The sequence below is a fragment of the Bubalus bubalis genome, chromosome 16, assembly GCF_019923935.1.
Source record: "Bubalus bubalis isolate 160015118507 breed Murrah chromosome 16, NDDB_SH_1, whole genome shotgun sequence".
NCBI lineage: Eukaryota > Metazoa > Chordata > Mammalia > Artiodactyla > Bovidae > Bubalus > Bubalus bubalis.
The window spans coordinates 26761932-26782958 of record NC_059172.1 but is presented as its reverse complement, the minus strand read 5'-3'; the positions used below and the strand labels follow the sequence as shown (position 1 = coordinate 26782958).

The 21027-nt window shown below is 42.4% G+C and overlaps 1 protein-coding gene across 3 annotated transcripts in view; it reads right to left on the bottom strand.

Moving 5' to 3' along the window:
- Window positions 1-21027, bottom strand: part of LGR4 (leucine rich repeat containing G protein-coupled receptor 4) — a 105046-nt gene that overhangs the window by 52301 nt on the left and 31718 nt on the right. The gene's annotated exons all lie outside the window — the stretch shown is intronic.

Sequence of the window (21027 nt, the reverse complement as noted above, 5' to 3'; positions counted from 1 at the left end):
AGGGATCAAACCTGCATCTCCTGCATTGGCAGGAGGATTCTTTACCACTGAGCCACCAGGGGAGCCCCATGTCAAGTCACGTATAAAGAGCTAAATAAGTAACAGGTGTTATGTCCTCTGCTCCTAGAAGCTGTGTGAATCCACTGGACCGAGAGCCACCAGGCCAAGCACCTCACTGCCTTTGGTGGCCTGCTTTCCCAGAAAAGAAACAGCTTTTACACAAGGGAAATACTAAATGGTGCAGAAGGTCTAGAACCTGGAGCTGTTCCTAACTGCAAAACTGGATTCTAAACTCCAGAATTCCAGGAGTCAAAGCTGTTGAGATAGAAGAGCTCTTTGAGATCAAAGAACTTTGCTTTAAAAAAAAGTAAAATGTTGAGGCCTGGTTGACGACAGAGAAGGAAGGGAGACAAGGGAGAGAAGGAGGTAGGAAATTACATCCTCATAGAAAAATTGTTAGAAATACAGGAAAGATAAGAGCCATTTTCAAATGGCTTTGCGCCAGGAGGACTTTGCACCATAAGTAATGAAGCAGGCGATAGAACCCAGAACTTTTACTTAATGGGGGGAAATGCATGAATATATCTATACATACTGGTTCCATAACAGATTTCTTTATAATTTAGGCCTCTCAAGGTATACCAACTGGAACAGGGCACACGCATATCACACCCAGTGTAACAGTCCCCAATTTTTACAACAGAGATCAAAAATGCAAAAGTACATCACCCCACTAGGAAAATAAAGGTGAAACCTCCAATACCAGCAGTCACCGACTTCAAAATTGACGCTGAAAGAATGCAATTGTTTAATTGAAACTGCTAAATCTCCCCAGTGGTTAAACTATCCTTTTTCCACTCATAAAATTCACTAATGCTAAAGCATCTACTGAGTAGAGAGGAACATCAAGTTTCAACAAGGCACCTTTTAAAATCCCTGTAAAATGCTCCCGAAGCGAGCCCAACCTGTTTGCTGATGGCCCAGAGAGTACCACGGCGGACTTCGCCACCGCATGCTTGCCGGTCTGGGCCTTTTGCCATGGGGTTATTTAATTTTAAATATACTGTGATTGACCCAATGTTATCTAACTTTGAATAAACCCTCCTATTTGTGTTAGATAGAACTGCACTTTTGCTGCCACGGTGTTAGTAATAACGCAAATATTACCCGGCCATATGAGAAGTTGATAAATTATGTTTAATAAATTACAAACAGCTTCTACAAAACACATCATTCTCTAAACCGTTCTCCAGAAAATGGTGGTGATGTCCTGAAACTCAGCAGACACATGCTGACAATGATAAAGAACCAATACTATTCCAATGACTTTTCGAGGGTCTTGTCATCCACCAGAAATTTTCAGGCCCACAGATGTCTACTGTTTGAACAAAAACGAAAAACAAACTCAATTGAAAAACGTCCCTGGTGGGACACACTTGAAGGGAAGGTCTCTCTCACAGAGAAGTGATGTCGACGCGCGCACACCACCAAGGTTCTAGACAAGGTGTATGAAGAGCTTAATTCCCCGTTTTCCCCTCGCAATATTTGTTTATCTATTCGGCTGTGCCAGGTCTTAGTCGCAGCATGTGGGATTTGGTTCCCTGACCAGGGGTTGAACCCAGGTCCCACGCATTGGGAGCTCAAACATAGCCACTGGACCATCAGGGCAGCCCCAAGTTTAATTTCTTTTCTGACCCAAAGGATTCTGAACCTTTGGGCAAGTGATCTCTTTCACTCACCACTTTTATAACAAAGCAACCTATATCCGCTGTTTTTAAAGCACTGACATACAGAGAAAACCATCAACAATATCAATACCCAGGAATAACCACTGTCCTATTTTATGGGAGATATTACAGGTTCTTTTTCTATGGATGGTATATATTTTGACCAATATGAAATGCTATCATTCTAAACATGTGGATCTCTTGACACTTAGGATTCTTTACTTGCAAAGTGGAAAAAAAAAATTCTCTGAAAATATCTTTTAAGGAAAGTGTATTTAATATATATCTCGATGCTATTTTTTGGCAAGCCATACATCATGAGAGGGATCACCTTTGCACCTGGAAATCACTGTGCCAAAAAGAAAAGAGATAAGTCTCTTTCCCAGAGACAAAGAGATACACTGTCACCTAGTTAACAAATGTGTACAAAGCACACATGTAAGTGCAAGGCCCTGCACTAGGATGGAGAAGTTTTTATACCAAAAGATAGGTTCACACTTCTCTTACTTTCTTTCAATTAAAATCCATCAGTCTGCTCTCTTCTTACCTGGCTATTACTGCTGAAGACATTGTTGCAACGTGCAATTAAATTTAACCTTTCTAAAATGCATTCTTGCATTTTGGAAACAATAAGAACAGCTACATATGTGTAAAGATACTGCTCTCTAATTACACTGCAGAAATGGGGCCAAAATAGAATGGGAGCCATTTTAGTCAGAGTTTGCGCTCTGAGATATTTTTTAACCTTACGTCTTTTCTCACTGCTAGATGGCATGGTGGACACCCTTCTGATGCCGTGTAAAATGCTTCCACTCTAATTTTAGGCAGCAGGATAAATTGGCTCCATACTATCTGTCATCTTCCCTGGTGTTTCAAGCATAAGGGCTCAGTGCTTCCCAGCAGAAAGAATCCAAAATGGGATTTCTTGAGCCTTGCAAGAGCCTTGCAAGATGTAGAGAAGAATGCTGAATTTGTCTTACAATCATCTACTTTCATGGATGAAAACCCCTTTTACATTTTTAAAGACTTTCAAAGCTCTATTGCCACTGTTAAGAATATAATAAAAGACAAAGCAAACTGGAAGACAACATTTGCAAAACACATCTGGGATAAAGGAATGTATTTATAACCTGGAAAGAACTCGCAAAAGTCAATAAAAAATCTGATTTTTCAATGGGCAAAAGGTTTGAATAGGCACTTCACCTATTACACAATGACAAAAGATTACACAAATGGCAAAAAGCACATAAAAAGATGTTCAACATTAGTCATTCAGTTCAGTTCAGTCGCTCAGTCACGTCCGACTCTTTGCGACTCCATGAATCGCAGCACGCCCGGCCTCCCTGTCCATCACCAACTCCCGGAGTTCACCCAGACTCACGTCCATCGGCTCAGTGATGCCATCCAGCCATCTCATCCTCTGTCGTCCCCTTCTCCTCCTGCCCCCAATCCCTCCCAGCATCAGAGTCTTTTCCAATGAGTCAACTCTTCGCATGAGGTGGCCAAAGTACTGGAGTTTCAGCTTTAGCATCATTCCTTCCAAAGAACACCCAGGACTGATTTCCTTCAGAATGGACTGGTTGGATCTCCTTGCAGTCCAAGGGACTCTCAAGAGTCTTCTCCAACACCACAGTTCAAAAGCATCAATTCTTTGGTGCTTAGCCTTCTTCACAGTCCAACTCTCACATCCATACATGACCACTGGAAAAACCATAGCCTTGACTAGAAGGACCTTTGTTGGCAAAGTAATGTCTCTGCTTTTGAATATGCTATCTAGGTTGGTCATAACTTTCCTTCCAAAGTGGAAGTATCTTTTAATTTCATGGCAGCAGTCACCATCTGCAGTGATTTTGGAGCCCAGAAAAATAAAGTCTGACACTATTTCTCCATCTATTTACCATGAAGTGATGGGACCAGATGCCATGATCTTCGTTTTCTGAATGTTGAGCTTTAAGCCAACTTTTTCACTCTCCACTTTCACTTTCATCAAGAGGCTTTTTAGTTCCTCTTCACTTTCTGCCATAAGGGTGGTGTCATCTGCATATCTGAGGTTATTGATATTTTTCCCAGCAATCTTGATTCCAGCTTGTGCTTCTTCCAGCCCAGTGTTCCTCATGATGTACTCTGTATATAAGTTAAATAAGTAAGGTGACGATATACAGCCTTGACGTCCTCCTTTTCCTATTTGGAACCAGTCTGTTGTTCCATGTCCAGTTCTAACTGTTGCTTCCTGACCTGCATACAGGTTTCTGAAAAGGAAGGTCAGGTGGTCTGGTATGCCCATCTCTTGAAGAATTTCCCACAGTTGACTGTGATCCACACAGTCAAAGGCTTTGGCATAGTCAATAAAGCAGAAATAGATGTTTTTCTGGAACTCTCTTGCTTTTTCCATGATCCAGCGGATGTTGGCAATTTGATCTCTGGTTCCTCTGCCTTTTCTAAAACCAGCTTGAACATCTGAAAGTTCACACTTCACGTTTTGCTGAAGCCTGGCTTGGAGAATTTTGAGCATTACTTTACTAGCGTGTGAGATGAGTGCAATTGTGTGGCAGTGTGAGCATTCTTTGGCATTACCTTTCTTTTGGACTGGAATGAAAACTGACCTTTTCCAGTCCTGTGGCCACTGCTGAGTTTTCCAAATTTGCTGGCATATTGAGTGCAGCACTTTCACAGCATCATTAGTGAAATGCAAATTAAATCACAGTGAGATAGCACTCAGCTATTAGAATGGCTAAAATGCAAAATGATGGACAGGGAAGCCTGGCATGCTGCAATCCATGGGGTCGCAAAGAGTCGGACATGACTGAGCGACTGAACTGAAGTGAAAATGCAAACAAATAAATCGCCAGTAATAAGTGCTGGCAAGGATATAGACAAACTGGGATTCTCACACACTGTTAGTGGCACAACCATTCTGGAAACAGTATGGCAGTTTCTTATAAAATTAAACATACACTTATGACCATGAACAAGGTATAAATGGATGGGACAGGAGAAAGGCTGACTACAAAGGGAAATGAAAGAACTTTTTTGGCCCAGTGGAAATGGTGTATATCTTGATTTGCATGGTGCGGTTACATGGTTGTATACATTTATCAAAACTCTCAGAACTGCATACTAAAAAGTAAAAGTACATATTTTACTGTATGTAAATTAAACCTCAAGGCCTGTGTTGGCCTTCACAAATAAGTATGTGTACATGATATTATCTTTTCACATTTCTCCCACAGGAAAAATAATTCATCCTGAGGCTACAAGTCCTCTTTTCCAACCCTGCCCCAAAACCAAACAACATGATGCACAGCACTGGTTTGGCTTGAGAGTCAGGAAACCTACAGAATTTTTGTTTTTGATTTGCCTTTTTGGTGTTGTTTTGGTTGTTTTTACATCCTCTGCTATCTACCTGGAGGGCACTGGACCAAGCCTCTTCATTCTTTCTCTATTGAGCACCTGTTAGGATTGTGACAGACTGTGTGCTGGGTCCCGGATAGATAAAGACAGGTAAGATTACCCTAAGGGTGCTCTGCAATAACAAAGCAATAAATAAATACCATGATCTGCATGGTACAGCAAGGGAAGATGGTCAGCCTAACTGGAGCCAGAGAGAGGCTTCCAGACGCAGGGCTGTGGTACTGAAGTAGAAAGGGCAGATATTCCTTTATAGAGAGCTGCTATTTCAATCTGTGGTCTCACACATTAGGTCAGCACTGTTTTTCAGCAGAGATGCAATTGGCTTTTGAGCAAGATGATTCTTCATTATTCAAGATGGTCTTGCTCACTATATAGTGCTTGGCACCCCTGGTCCTCCAATGCACTAATTAGTGCAACTAACAACATTCCCCAAATGCTTCCAAACTTCCCGTAGGAAGCTGGCAGCACAGAGAGGGATCTGAAATCCATTCAGGAGGTGACAAATGGCATTAAAAAAATAAATAAATAAAAGGAATAGTTGGGCTTTCCTGGTGGCTCAGGCAGTAAAGAATCTGCCTGCAATGCAAGAGACCTGGGTTCTATCCCTGGGTCAGGAAGATTCCCTGAAGAATGGCAACCCACTCCAGTATTCTTGCCTGGAGAATTCCATGGACAGAGGAGCCTGGTGGGGGTCCATGGGGTCTCAAAGAGTCAAGACACGACTGAGCAACCAAGACTTTCAATTTCTCAAGGAACAGTTAATCTCAAAGTTAAACATGTCACACAGACAAAGAATAAATACTATTTCATGACAGTTATTTAGATTTCATATATATTTTGGGCCATGGTGTAAAACATAGTTGTCACTGGATTCATAGGAAAAAAAATTGAAAGCCTCTGAATCGATAACTTGTTTGTTTGGGTAGAGGGTGCCTTCTACACAGTTCAGTTCAGTTCAGTTCAGTCATTCAGTCGTATCTGACTCTTTGCGACCCCATGGACTGCAGCACGCCAGGCCTCTCTGTCCATCACCAACTGCCAGAGTTTACTCAAACTCATGCCCATTGAGTCGGTGATGTCATCCAACCATCTTATCCTCTGCCATCCCCTTCTCCTCCCGCCTTCAATCTTTCCCAGCATCAGGGTCTTTTCCAAGGAGTCAGCTCTTTGCATCAGGTAGCCAAAGTATTGGAGTTTCAGTGTCAACAGCAGCCCTTTCAATGAATATTCAGGACTGATTTCCTAGATATCTGGTTGGATCTCCTTGCACTCCAAGGGACTCTCAAGAGTCTTCTCCAACACCACAGTTCAAAAGCATCGATTCTTCGGCACTCAGCCTGCTTCACAGTCCAACTCTCACATCCATACATGACCACTGGAAAAACCATAGCCTTGACTAGGTGGACCTTTGTTGGCAAAATAATGTCTCTGCTTTTGAATACGCTATCTAGGTTGGTCATAACTTTCCTTCCAAAGTGGAAGTATCTTTTAATTTCATGGCAGCAGTCACCATCTGCAGTGATTTTGGAGCCCAGAAAAATAAAGTCTGACACTGTTTCTCCATCTATTTACCATGAAGTGATGGGACCAGATGCCATGATCTTCGTTTTCTGAATGTTGAGCTTTAAGCCAACTTTTTCACTCTCCACTTTCACTTTCATCAAGAGGCTTTTTAGTCTTCTTCACTTTCTGCCATAAGAGTGGTGTCATCTGCATATCTGAGGTTATTGATATTTCTCCCAGCAATCTTGATTCCAGCTTGTGCTTCTTCCAGCCCAGTGTTTCTCATGATGTACTCTGCATATAAGTTAAATAAGCAGGGTGACGATATACAGCCTTGACGTCCTCCTTTTCCTATTTGGAATCAGTCTGTTGTTCCATGTCCAGTTCTAACTGTTGCTTCCTGACCTGCATACAGGTTTCTCAAGAGGCAGGTCAGGTGGTCTGGTATGCCCATCTCTTGAAGAATTTTCCACAGTTGATTGTGATCCACACAAAGGCTTTGGCATAGTGGATAAAGCAGAAGTAGATGTTTTTCTGGAACTCTTCCTTTTTCATGATTCAGAAGTTGTCGGCAATTTGATCTCTGTTTCCTCTGCCTTTTCTAAAAACAGCTTAAACATCTGGAAGTTCACGGTTCACGTACTGCTGAAGCCTGGCTTGGAGAAGTTTGAGCATTACTTTACTAGCGTGTGAGATGAGTGCAATTGTGCAGCAGTTTGAGCATTCTTTGGCATTGCCTTTCTTTAGGATTGGAATGAAAACTGACCTTTTCCAGTCCTGCGGCCACTGCTGTTTTCCAAATTTGCCAGCATATTGAGTGCAGCACTTTCACAGCATCATTTTTTAGGATTTGAAATAGTTCAGCTGGAATCCCATCACCTCCACTAGCTTTGTTCATAGACAGTGGGAATATGTTAAATGAGATAAAACTAGAGGGGTCAACAAGATAAAACTATACAGGAACTGAAGTACTAAAGCAGAATGGATATAACTGGCAAAAGAAGCTACCAAGACAAGCAGAAAATACATCCCCAAAGGCCTCTGTGAATGATTTCAAGAAATCACAACTTTATTCCAAAAGAATGGGGAGCTACCAGAGGAAGACTAAGCACGTCACGTTTGCTGTAGAAAGATCATTCTAGCAGCCATCTACTGCCATGGGGCGGAAGGAAGGGAAGTTAGGAAGAAGAAACTCCAGCTCCTCTGGAACTCAGCTTCCTCTACTGTAAAATATCCTGTACTTGCTAACTTCGAAGGTTCTTTTAAAATCTATCATTATGACTTCTACTTCGACATTCCTGCTCCTGCACATTCCACGCATAATTAGTAGAAAATAAGAAACCCTGTGATTCACGTTTTTCCTATATGTGCAGGCTACATTTGCTTATGTTAGCAAGTGTGTATAGCAAGTGTGTGTATCAGGACAGACTTAAACATACCCCCTTCAGAATTACAAGGGTTCAGCAATTAAGAAAGACGCATGACTTCATTTCCAAAGGTAATATTTTATGCTGTAATTGTTTATGGTCTCGGTGAAGCAATACAGTCTAGGAGACACTGAAGGGTGTGTTCTTCAAGGAGATGCTAACCCAACAAGGTAGAGGACAGAGAGAGCAAAACAGTAGTGCGTAAATTTCATACTGCAACAAAAGTCATGTGTCACTTACATTACACATCCTCAAAAGAGTAGCTTTAAAAAATAAAGCCAGTTAGGCTAATTCAATATCTTTTCTAATATGGAAAGAAATTCTGATTGTTTTTGAGGCTTTTTTGCTTTTTTGTCATTTTAAACACAGCCTGTTTTCTAGTGTGTCCTAAAGAGGAAAATATAAAATGTTCTAAATCTAGAGCAGTGTTTAGTAAATGGCAAAGAACAATTGAATACCAAAGACAAAAAGAACATTATTTTCTTTTGTATAGTTTGAATGAGGACCCCTAGCATCTGGCATCACATGGAATAGACAAGGGTTAAACTGTAATATTCCTTGTTTTCTTGCTACTTAATGGGCATTCTCAGACATTCTCTGGGTGTCAACAGCTGTTCTGGTAACCCTAACGATGACAAAACAGTGCTCATTACCAGCCAAGACACACAAACAAAATGCTATTTCAATAGTCCATTTAACATCAACAAGAAGCATTGTAAGGATTGTCGTCCGGGCTGATTGGAAACACTCAATTACTTCATCCTAGCAGACAAAATGCACTATTCATAAAGAAATCAATCCCACGGCATTTATTATGGTAAATATTCTAATTAACTAAACGGTTGCTGTTTTATTATGGCTACACTTATTAACACCACTGATAGGAAAACATTACTTCATGGTCCTTGCCTTTAAACGTGCACACCCACCCAAGAAAACTGTTTAGACGTGTATTTTTTACAACTTCAGCTCACAACCAATTAATGGATGGTGAAATCACTTTAATGGGTCAGAGCCAACTTTTTTTTTCAACTAAGATATGAAGGAATAGAGAATAAAACAGAAAAACATCAGAGTGCATCAAATGTAATAAAGGTAAGTACTGTTTCAGGAAATTTTGTTTCAGCGGATGTGGGCTTCAGTCTTCCTGATTCATACACAGAGTTTAGTTTCAAGTTCACGTATACTGTCCCTGTGATATAGTGAGAACCATCAGTTCAAGAACTTGGCTATTCAAGCCAAATCTTTTTATTCCTCCTGCCAAATGGATTCAAAACTACAGCTGCTCCCCAGCACCACCAGGTAGAATGGATATAAGGAACCTTTAAAGCAGTCCTTTAAGTACGCCCCAGCACCGTCATACTTCAGTGACAGCAGTTTCTAAAACAGACAGCAGCAGTTAGAGAGAAGGGTCACATGGGCCACCCTGAACTTTCTTCATTAAAGAAAAGGCGGGGGGGGGGGGGGGGGCGGGGGGCCGCGAGGAGAGGCTGTTAGTATAGATAAGTGGCAAAGATTTTTTAAAAATAATAACTCTAATACCAAAATCAGAAAAAAACAAAATATATATATATACCTTTAGCCCCACCTCCTGATATCTGGGGAGGTGAGAGGGGCTGCTGATTTGAGTTCAACTATGTGTGGCCAATGGTTTAATCAATCACACCTATGTAATGCAGCCACCAAAAAAACCCTAAATGAGGAGGTTTGGAAAGCTTCTGAGCTTTTAAGATATCCACGTGCTGGGAGGGTCATGCCCCCCAACTTCACGAGGACAGAAGCTTCTGTGCTCCAGACCTTTCGGAGGAACTTCATCCTCTGTACCTCTTCATCTGGCTTTTCATTTTAAATCCTTTATAATAAACCAGGGATAATAAAAATAAATAAATTAATTTTAAAAATTACAAAGGAGAGACAGACATACAGGCACACATTTAAAACACTATATTACACTATTACTTTTCAACTGTTTCAACATAACTGTCAATAAATCAGCTGAGTTTGCTAAATTTCTATTTGGTCACCCTGGGCTCTGGGGCTTCCCTGGTGGCTCAGCAGTAAAGAATCTGCCTGCCGGTGCAGAAGGCAGGTTCAATCCGTGGGTTCAATCCCTGGGTCAGGAAGATTGCCTGGAGAAGGGAATGGCTACACATTCCAGTATTCTTGCCTGGAGAATTCCATGGACAGAGGAGCCAGGTGGGCTACAGTCTACGGGGTAACAAAGAGTCAGACATGACTTAACGACTAAACAACATCAGCAAACCACACCCTGGGCTCTTTCCAGATTTCTAGAAGTAGACAACAGCATGATAATTTTTCACTTACTGTGTATAGTGAAAGTGAAAAGTGAAGTCGCTCAATCGTGTCCGACTCTTTGAGACCCCATGGACTGTAGCCTACCAGGCTCCTCTGTCCATGGGATTTTCCAGGCAATAGTCCTAGAGTGGATTGCCATTTCCTTCTCCAGGGGATCTTCCCAACTCAGGGATCAAACCCAGGTCTCCCGCATTATAGACAGACGCTTCACCATCTGAGCCACCAGGGAAGTCTATATGTGTATAAGATGTTTATAAATAATCTGACAAAACCATGCTTTACTAATGTAGTGACTTAAAGGTTTAAAACAACAGTAACAAAAACTATACTCCAGTAAATCCCTTCCAAGGCCCCAAATCCAAGAGACGCTTCCCAACAATCACTGTCTGCACATCCAATAATCAGCCTGGGCAATAGGAGGCACTGACCTCATTATGTTGAGGCAAGAGGAAAATTTCAAACTATGAGGCAGCTTACACCCCAAGGCCAGCTGCCAACGGTCAAGGCCTGAACCCAGGGGCAGACGCTGGGGTTTCACCATCCCTACAACGCTGGTTCTGTGGGGCAATCGCTGGGGCAATTCCCTTCAAGCCAGGAGGCACGCAATACCCCCCCAAACACACACTACACACCCTCTCTCTTCTCCTCTCTGATGGTCATTTTTTTAAAGGGCTTGTAAAATGTATTTTATCCTTAGAGGAATGACTCAAAATTGTAACTGGGATGACACAATCATTTCTGTTGACTGCTAGACAACAGACATTGATGATGACGGTTTACAAAAAGTCATTCAGGATATCCCCTTGGGAATGACTTACAACTCATTAAAGTCAATACAGAAGAAGCCAGGCAATCAAACCTGAGATGATCCTGCATCTTTGAGAGCAAATACTCTCAACTCTGAGGCTTTGTAATACTTGTGGACAGCTCCGTTTTTTTACAAGTCTTCACATTCTAAAAAGTCTGGGACACAAAACACTTCAGTGTCCTTTTGAATTTCGCAATCATTATGGGTAATATGGTCCTTTGTTTTTTTATCCTGGACAGAAAACAATGGGCTACCCTGAAATCTATTTATTAAAAAAAAAAAAAGAGAGAGACATATACACTAGGAACCCCAAAGCACAATACTCTGTAATGACCTATATGGGAAAAGAATCTAAAGAGTGGATATATGTATATGTATAACTGATTCACTTTGTTGTATACCTGAAATGAACACAACATTCTAAATCAACCATACTCAAATAAAAATTAAAAAACAAAACAACAAAGGCAAGATGGATAGTTTAAAAAAAAAGTTATTACTTTAGAATGTCTACCTAATAAAATCTCTCAATTCTACAGTTGACTTGATGTTTTATTGAAGCAGTTTTGTTGAAAATTGAAAAGAAATAATGTCTTAGAAAATAAATTCCTATAAGGAAGAGGATATTTAATGCCCTTGACCTCCAGGGAAATCAGGCACACACTTGTGATTCATTTGTTCATCAGTGCAGGCGTGCACACACATGCACACACACAAACACATACTCTCTCCACATAAGGAGCTTAACCATAATTGAGGAATGTTTAAGATTACGAGGTCAATTCAGATACCAATAAGGAGGTTGACAACACATTCCAGTCTGCCTTGGACAATCCCAGTTTATATCTATCGTTTCAGCATAATTATTAATAGGGCTCCTTTTCACTTTCAAAGGTAAGGTCATCTGGGTGATGAATTATCATCCATTAACAGCCATAGGTATGAGTGAACAGTGTCGAATGAGTTGCGATGGGAAGAAGTGGAAACCTTGGTTTGGATTGCCTTGGGGAGGGCTTAAATAAAAGGCTAATTCCTCATTTGTAAAATATTATGAGAAAAATAATAACATGGAAAACATCTCATTGAACATCTGTAGCATTTGTAAATTATCACTTTGATCAATTTTCTGCTCTTCCACTTAGACCTTATGCTCCACGAGGGCAGGCCCTGCGTTTTGCTCACAACGGTATCCCAAATCTTCAGCTCAGGGTGGTCACAGTTTAATGAATGACACGGCAGACACTATGTTAATTGCTTTATCAGTCGTGTAACAAGTCCTTTCTGAGCATTTCCCAAAAAAGAGAAATGCTTAAGAAGGCTTAATTTCCCACCTATCTGACGACAGTCAAAGACCTGGCTGCAGGAGAAAAGAAAGGAGGGGGCACGTAAAATATCTTCATCCTGACAGCTGACATTTGATCTGCTCCCGGGACAAACACCAAGAGCACATTGCTTATGGACAGCAAAGAGCACTAATGACAGACTTCCTCCCACAGGCTACTGCTATAACCAAGTAACAACCTCACATGCAAACACATTTGGGGGAACGAGAGCAAGGCGTTCATTTCAATACAAGTTCCTGGGTTTAAAAATAGCTTGGGAGGAATGATTAAAATTGGATTTCAGTAACTAATTTTTCTTCCTCAAAAATTCAAAATACAGGCTTTGTCCTATAAATAGCATCTCACAGAACCACTAAACTAGAAAGCAGAGTGGTTAAAAGTTTCTCCCAGAAGCCTGACCAAGAGCCCTGTGTTTGAACACAGCTCTGCTGGCTCACCGGCTGTATAACCCTCAGCAAAATCCCTTAATTTCTCTGTGCCTTGGTTTCTTCAAGCGTCAATGGGGATAACACTTCTGACTTTAGAATGTCGCTGTGAAGATTAAAGGATGGAACCTCTAGCCAGGGCCCAGTACAGTTTCCTAGCCCACAGCAAACAATGAAAGTCAGCCATTATTATCTTTACTATTATCATCATTCCTCATCATCATCTGGTCTAACCATCTAATTTTAATAATGAGGCAACTGAGGCCCAGAGGGGTTAAATTTCATTAATCAAAGAAACCAAGATCAGAATTAAAAAGATAAATCCCAGATCAGGGTTCCTTTTACTACTGTAAACTGGAAAATATTGCTGTAATATTTTAACAGTATGCTCTGGGACTGGGGAAAATAACTTCCCCAGAAACATATTCAATGGTGCTTAGACCCTAAAGTTAATAGGTAGGAGCTGGTTGAACCCCTCAACTGTAGCTCAACTAACGAGCAAGGCAGACAACCAAAACACAGAAAGAGACAAACCAATGCATGAAAAGTCTCTTCTTATATAGTAAGGATGCTAGTCCTTGAAGAAGTCTTAAGTTTAAAATGAGGCTGGGAATTCCCTGGTGATCCCAGTCGTCAGGGGTTCATGCTTCCACTGCCGGGAGCATGGGTTCAATCCCTGGTCAGGGACCTAAGATCCTACATGCCTTGCTGCATGGAAGCAGCCAAGCAAAGAAGTATGTAAATAAATAAATAAAATGAAGCCAAACAGTAAAATGAAATTCTGGACACCTTTATGGAAGGGTTGATATGTTCAGTTTTATGTAAAGAACTCACAGTTTGTTATTCAGTGTAGCTTTATTGGCTTGCTGGTTAAAACATTCCCTTTTAGCTTGGGGAGACAGGAAGGAGCTGGATGCAAATCAGGTAAGAAGGTAGGGAGGGCAGGACTTCCTGGATGCTAAAGAAACAGCCTGCGTGAAGGACAGAGCTGTTGAGGAAACAGCAAGTATGCTGGCCGGGCTGGGATGCAGAGTTCACAGGTCGGGGCAAACCCAGAAGGCTAACACAGGCTCACATTACAGAGCGCACTGAATGTCCATAGAATAAAGAATTTGAGCACAGAGACAAGGAGCTATGGAAAACTGTTTAAGGAACATAAAGAAGGCTGCTTTGCAAAGAAAGTCTAGTGGATGGGCGCGGTGTTTACTATCTCTACACCTTTACAAGGACCTTGATTGGAATCGCACGCTGACACGCTGTTGCTGGCCCGTGCTTAGTGGGGTCAGAAGCAGCATCGCCATGAAACGGATTGCTATGGATATCATAAGAATTCGATGAGGTTATGATTCATGAAGCCACACAGTATTCTCTTCATCAGAGCCCTTGGGAAAAAGTTCTCTCTGACCTCCATTCCAAGAACAGCTGTGTTTCTCCTGCACAGCATATCCTTTCTATCGTGTAGACAATGTGCAACCACAGAAATGGATTCTCTCTTCCTCTTCCCATCATCTCTTAAGATTCTCTGAGCCAAAACTGTAACCTTCCCTTTCGCAAATGTATATACAGTAGATGAGTAGCTTCAGGAATTCCTGTCTTCAGTTGGTATTTTCCATTCCTAACTGAGGTGTGGGGACACGTCTTCTAGCCACTTACTTTATATTTTATCTTAAGCATTTTTGTAAAAGTTATTTTGGATTCTTTTTGGAATAAGGAGGCTAACACTAGTATTTTGTGAGCACTCTCTCTGTGTCTGGCACTCAGAAGTCAACAAATGTACAAGCCCATTTGGGTGGTTTTATAAAAGGGCGATCATAGAAGCAAGAAGGTTGAAGGGGAGAGACACAACAGCACAATGGCCAGTGAGGAAAAGCAAGAAAAGAGCAGAACCAACAGAATGCAGTGACTAGAGGCTGGGGGAAAGGAAAAGCTGAACCTTGAAGAGGACACTGACATTTTTCTCTGTTCACTCATGGATCTGGGAGAAGGGTCCTGCCATCCGTTGAGGACCTAACAGGAGGGTCGGAGAAGGCAATGGCACCCCACTCCAGTACTCTTGCCTGGCAAATCCCAGGGACGGGGGAGCCTGGAGGGCTGCCGTCTATGGGGTCGCACAGAGTCGGACACGACTGAAGCGACTTAGCAGCAGCAGCAGGAGGGTAGTGTGTTGGCTCTATCAGGTCGTGTGGTGTTCTGTATTGGATGGTAACAGATGCCAGCCTAGAACTGAGGCACCAAAGACAAGGGAGAATGGAAACTGCCGAGTGGGTGGCACTGCCCAGAGAGCATGAACAGAAACAAAAAATGGCTGAGAAACAAGGGTTTAGAAATAACTCAGTGGAGACATGGATACATATGGCTGAGTCCCTTCGCTGTTCACCTGAAACTATCATGAATGTTAGTCAGGAATATCCCAGAATAAAATAAATAGTTAAAAAAAAAACCTCAACTAGAGGAACAGAAGAAGGAAGGGAATGATCAAGAAGAGAAGGAAAGAATCTGAAGGAAAAGCTTCTAAGAGATCAAGTAAATACACTGTCCGATGCTGCTACATAATCAGGAAATAGATTAGCCACAGGATTTGGTAATTAGATCATTTGTCAATAGACTTATCATAGCATAAATCTCATAAATACTAACCATGACTAGAAGTTGGTTTTTTGTGTTTTTTTTTTCCCCCTAACTTTGGCTCCAGGAATAGAACAAAGAAAGGGAAAGAATTTCCTGAGGTAACTGGGCAAGATTTAAAAGAGAAAAGGAAAAGAAGCACAAGGTTTAGAGAGGATGTGTGTAAACATGTGAGAAAGAGACCGCCTGAGGTGGAACTGACTGGGCTAGGATGACGGGAGCTGAGGACTATTGGAGGAGGAATACTATGACTATTCCTCCTGCTGGGATGAAGGGGCAGGAGAGGGAGAGGTGTGGGATCCCCCAGCAGAGAGCAGGTGGGGCTCCCAGCTGACCGTTCTTTGGGGCACAGCAGTGTAGACAGAGCCCCAGACTCCATGACGTCCTGGCATCTATTCCCTCATTCTCTAAGTCCAGAAGTGTTGACTCCAGGCTCACTCTCAAACTGAGTGTACTCCTTTCCTACAGCACCTCACAACTACACTTCTCTTCCCTCATGTGTTTTCCCAGTGCTTTCTCAGCTACAGTAATTAATTCAAATACACCATCACTTAAGTGCCAATCAAAGCTCCATCGAGATCTAAGAAGAACAATAGTCTGCTTATATGCACAGTCTATTAATTTAAATTACCAGTTGAGTCACTACATGCCAACAACTAAGCAATGACACACACATACAGATTATACTCCACATGAATATAGCTGTACCAGAGATCTCAGAGAATGAGCTGTCCTGATAGCTGTCCAGATAGCTGACGGTTTGCCCGTGGGGAGGACAGGGCATTTGGGGGAGGGGATGCCAGCATTCAAATAACTTTTGATGATGACTTTTTAAAATATATCTTGTCCTTCTCTGCTTTCTCAAACAGCACATGTAAGATATAATTTAACTGTTTCATGGGACTCTGCAATGAGCATCCATTGCTGTGATAAAACCACCAGACACAAAAACAAGACACATTCCTCTAGCTCCTAGCTGTTTCTTCCCCATCCTCATCGAAGCCATCCGCATCCCTCATGGACCACTGCGGCAGCCTCCAATCTGGTCTCCCTGCCTCCATGCTTCTCTTTTTCCAATTCAACCTGCAACTTAGCAGCCTAAGCAAGGAAACAGTTTATGCCACTTGTCTCCTTACAGAGGCCTACATGACTTGTCCCCTGGATCCTCCCCAAGCTCATCCCAAAAGATTCAACCCCTCTGCCCCCAGCTCACCCAAGCTCCTTTCTGTTTACCAGTCCAAGGCGCTTTCCCAGCTCCCCTCAGGGCAGGCTTAATCTCATCTTCTGGGTTCATCTCAAAGGTCAACCTTTAGCCCGGTGACAGAGGCTCCCAGTTCACTCTGTCACCACCCAGTTCATTTTCTCTTTAGCTCTTACCATTTAAATAATCTCATTTTTTATCTTTTCATTTATTCTATTTTGGCCACAACACGTGGCATGTGGAATCTTAATTCCCCAACAAAGGATGGAATCTGCGCCCCCTGTTTTGGAAGGCAGTTTTAACCACTGGACCACCTGGAGAAATCCTTTCAATTATTTTTTATAACTTATCACATAGCACTTACTATATGCTGGCCCCAGCACTCAACCCGGAGTCCTCCAAGTGTGGTCCAGTATCACTTAGGAATCTGATAGACAGGCACATTCTTGGGTTCCACTCCAGACCTACTAATCAGACACTCCAGAGATGTTACCAAGCTCTCTGGAGACTGTGATGCACATTGAAATGTGAGAACCACTGCAGCACAGTACACTACGGGGCCTGCTTAGGTAGTCACGGTCTTCCTCACCAGAAACGAACATTTATGAGGGCAAAGATCTAGTCTGTCTTGGTCACCACCAATCTTTTAATTCCTAGTCCAGGACCTAACGCATTGTGGGGACTTCAAGGTAGGAAGTCTATTGTTATTCAACCCCCCAAAGACACTGGCTGAGCTCTGATACCTCTTCCTTCTACTTCCTTCTGTATTTTCCCCCATATTTCTTAGCACTCAGGATACAACGATTCTCTCTTTGTAGATTTGACTAAACCAGGCTAGGTGACCAATCCTCAGCGCATTCTGGCCACGTTGTAGGAGCATACCAGTTTCAGGCAATCAAACATAATGGGTAAAAAGCTATTAACAGCTTTGCAACAAGGCTGCTGCTGCTGCTAAGTTGCTTCAGTCGTGTCCAACTCTGTGCGACCAGGCTCCCCCGTCCCTGGGATTCTCCAGGCAAGAACACTGGAGTGGGTTGCCATTTCCTTCTCCAATGCATGAAAGTGAAAAGTGAAAGTGAAGTCGCACAGTCGTCTCCGACTCTTAGCTGCTAGGGTTCAAATCCAGGCTCCACCATGTATTAGCTGTATGAACTTCAACAAACTTCATCAACTTCTGTGCTTCAGCTTCCTCATCTAGAAAACAATGAATAAGGCGCCTACCTCAGAAGGCTGCTGGGAGAAGCACATAAGGTAATACATGTAAAGTGCTGAGCTCGTGCCTGTTGTACAAAAAGCACTCCATACTCACACGCACATCACACTCTGCCAGTTACCAGGCCTTGGACTTTAGCAAGCTCTTGGCCATGGTAGTTTAGGGGTCTATATAGTAGAGCGCTGCCACTCTCTCACAGACAAAAGACAAAAAGACATTCCACGTACCAGGAGCACCGATCCTACTTAAGATGGGCTATCTCTACTGTTCCCTAAATATCTCTCCCACAGAGACTTTTCCACCTCCACACTCTCTCCCCAGCCCCCATTTCTGACTGTGTGTTCGAGTTGCTCAGAAACAAAACAAGTACAGCAGTACCTTGGTATCCAAGGGGTTGGTTCCCGGACCCATGGTGGACACCAAAATCCACAGAAGCTCACATCCCTGAGTCTGACCCCTCTGCATCTGCAGATTCAACCAACTTCGACCATAAACATGGTACAAGATTAGTGTTTGGTTGAATCCGTGGATGTGGGATCCATGGATTGGGAGGGCCAACAGTATTTGCCTAAAAAATTAAAAATTTTTCTGGTAGAAAATTTGAATTTTATAACAATTGAATGCAGCTGCACAGAGGTGGTAAAACAACAAGATTTGGAGAGAAGAAAAGTAGTTGATCTACTCTAGATAAAAGTGTCCCCTGGAGAAAGTCGGAAGGCAAAATTCAAGAAGGAAGATCCTGCAAAAGCAGCCCATGTTTGCTCTTCAGATCATATAAACAGAGGAAGACAAAGAAAACCAGAAAACATGAAAGATTAACTGGCAGGCATCAAAGGAGTTTTACAGACACACACAGCTTACTTACAGAGCAGCAAGTATCTTAGTCACTGAGAATATCCAAAAGCATCATTCAGTGGACCACTGACAAGCCAGCATCCTTGCTCAAGAACTTGCAGGAGCTCCCTGTTCCCCATGGTGCCAAGTTTAAACTCTCCTCTGCCCACTGGAAGTTGAGACTGTCTATCAGCTAACACCACCTTCACCTTCTTTTTCTTCCCACGTTTCACCTACACACACCTGTTCTGATTATGTCCTCCCTGCTCAGACCCCTGAGCCCCATCCTGCCCCCGCCACTGGGGTCTAAACCTTCCCACTTCTGTCCACAGGAGACAGTGCTTCTCAAAACATGGGGCCAGCGTGTAACCTGTCAGCGAGACACAGTGAGACCACAGATTATTCAAGTTCACCTTGGAGCAACTTGACAAAGTAATTTCATGCCTTCAATCAAACAATAACAACTTTAGGTTTGTATTTTTCTATTCTACTTTTTTTTTTCTTTCTTCTGCTCCATGCAGCTTGTGCGCGCAGCTTGTGGAATTTCAGGTCCCCAACCAGGGACTGAACGCACATCCTTGGCAATGAAAGTGCAATCCTAACCACTGGACTGCCAAGGGATTCGCAATTTTTCTAAAAGTTAATCATTATTATATTTTACAAAAGTATTGAGCCACACTGGATTGGTGGAAATTTAAAGAACAAAACTGGCCTCCCACCACAGATATTTTAAGAAATGCTGCAGTAATGTGCATCACGGGACACACTTCTACTCTCTTCTCCTACAACCTACTCTAATTTTCAGCAAGGTCGCCTATAAAATACCCTTCCTGAACAATCCCACTCAATGTAGACCTCCTTCCCAAAGTTTGTACCCATCATTGTCTCAGCTGCTGGAAATTCTGTAAGAAACTAAACAGAAAGACAAAACTGATCACTTGTAAATTCCTTGTGCTAAGAAGCCCTGTTTTATTTGTTTAACACTTCTCTGCATCACTGCGGAGCACAGAGGCAGCACAGTGTCACAGTTCAACAACTGGACCAAAACCAGATTAAAAATGGAACCCAATTCCCAAGGGCCATCACCAAACACTGGCCACATGGCCCAAGACAAGTCCCTCAACTCTTCTGCCTTTCCAATTTCTCTTCTGGGATGTGAGGCTGACATGGTATGCAAAGCCTTCCCAACTCTAAAATTAAATGATGTCCATTTGTTCTTAGATAGGCTCCTGGGTTCCTCACAGGCAAATGGGAAGGCGTCTGCCTCCACAAGGCTGGGGAGGCACAAAAACATTTTGAAAACTATAGAGGCCGAGTGAACTTGAGGATTACTACTATTAACTCTGCATATACTAAGATGCCCAGGTGGAATGCATGAGCTAAATACAGAGACTTCATGCAGCCTGCCTCCAAAACTGAAGGCTGGGATGGTGAGGGGCCTCAAAACTCTGACTAGGGGAGCCACAGAAAATACAGGCTATCTGGGTCTGGAGAAGATGATCATGAAGTGAGGAACTGAAGAGCTCTCATGGAGATCAGAGAAGATATAGATGGGCGAAGTAGGTACAATGAACAGATGCAATCGATGGGAAAGGAAGGAGGAAAGAAAATTTCCAGTTGTCTTATATAGGCTTAGTGTTGTGTCCCCTTGTAATATTCATAACAACTCTGGCCTTACGTACCCAAGGTAAAATAAAATTTGGAGTAGAAGCCTTCAGTCTTTCCATTATACCACATCTGTGAGGCAGAGAATATCACAACATACAACATAAAAGGACACTGCTAATGCTTTAGAGCTGCTCAGTAAGAGAAGCCATGGCATTGTTGCTGGAGATCTTGGGCAATGGCTAGAAGACCATCTGTCAAAAACACAAGAAAGGATGCCTACCATGAATTCAACTCTCAGAATTTTGGTACCTGAAATCAGCAGAACTTCCAACCCTACCCCTTAAAACCCACGCAACTATCTACAAAACATCTATTATAAGGATATGGGGGGCATTTAATAACAAAATAAGCCAAAAGGATGTAATCATAGAATAAAAGATGGTCCTTTAAGACAGAGATTCCCAGCCTTCAAGATCTAATGCCTGATGACCTGAGGTGTTGATGTAACAATAACAGAAATAAAGTGCACAATAAATTTAATAGTTTTGAATCATCCTCAAACCAGCCCCCTCACCCCATCTATAGA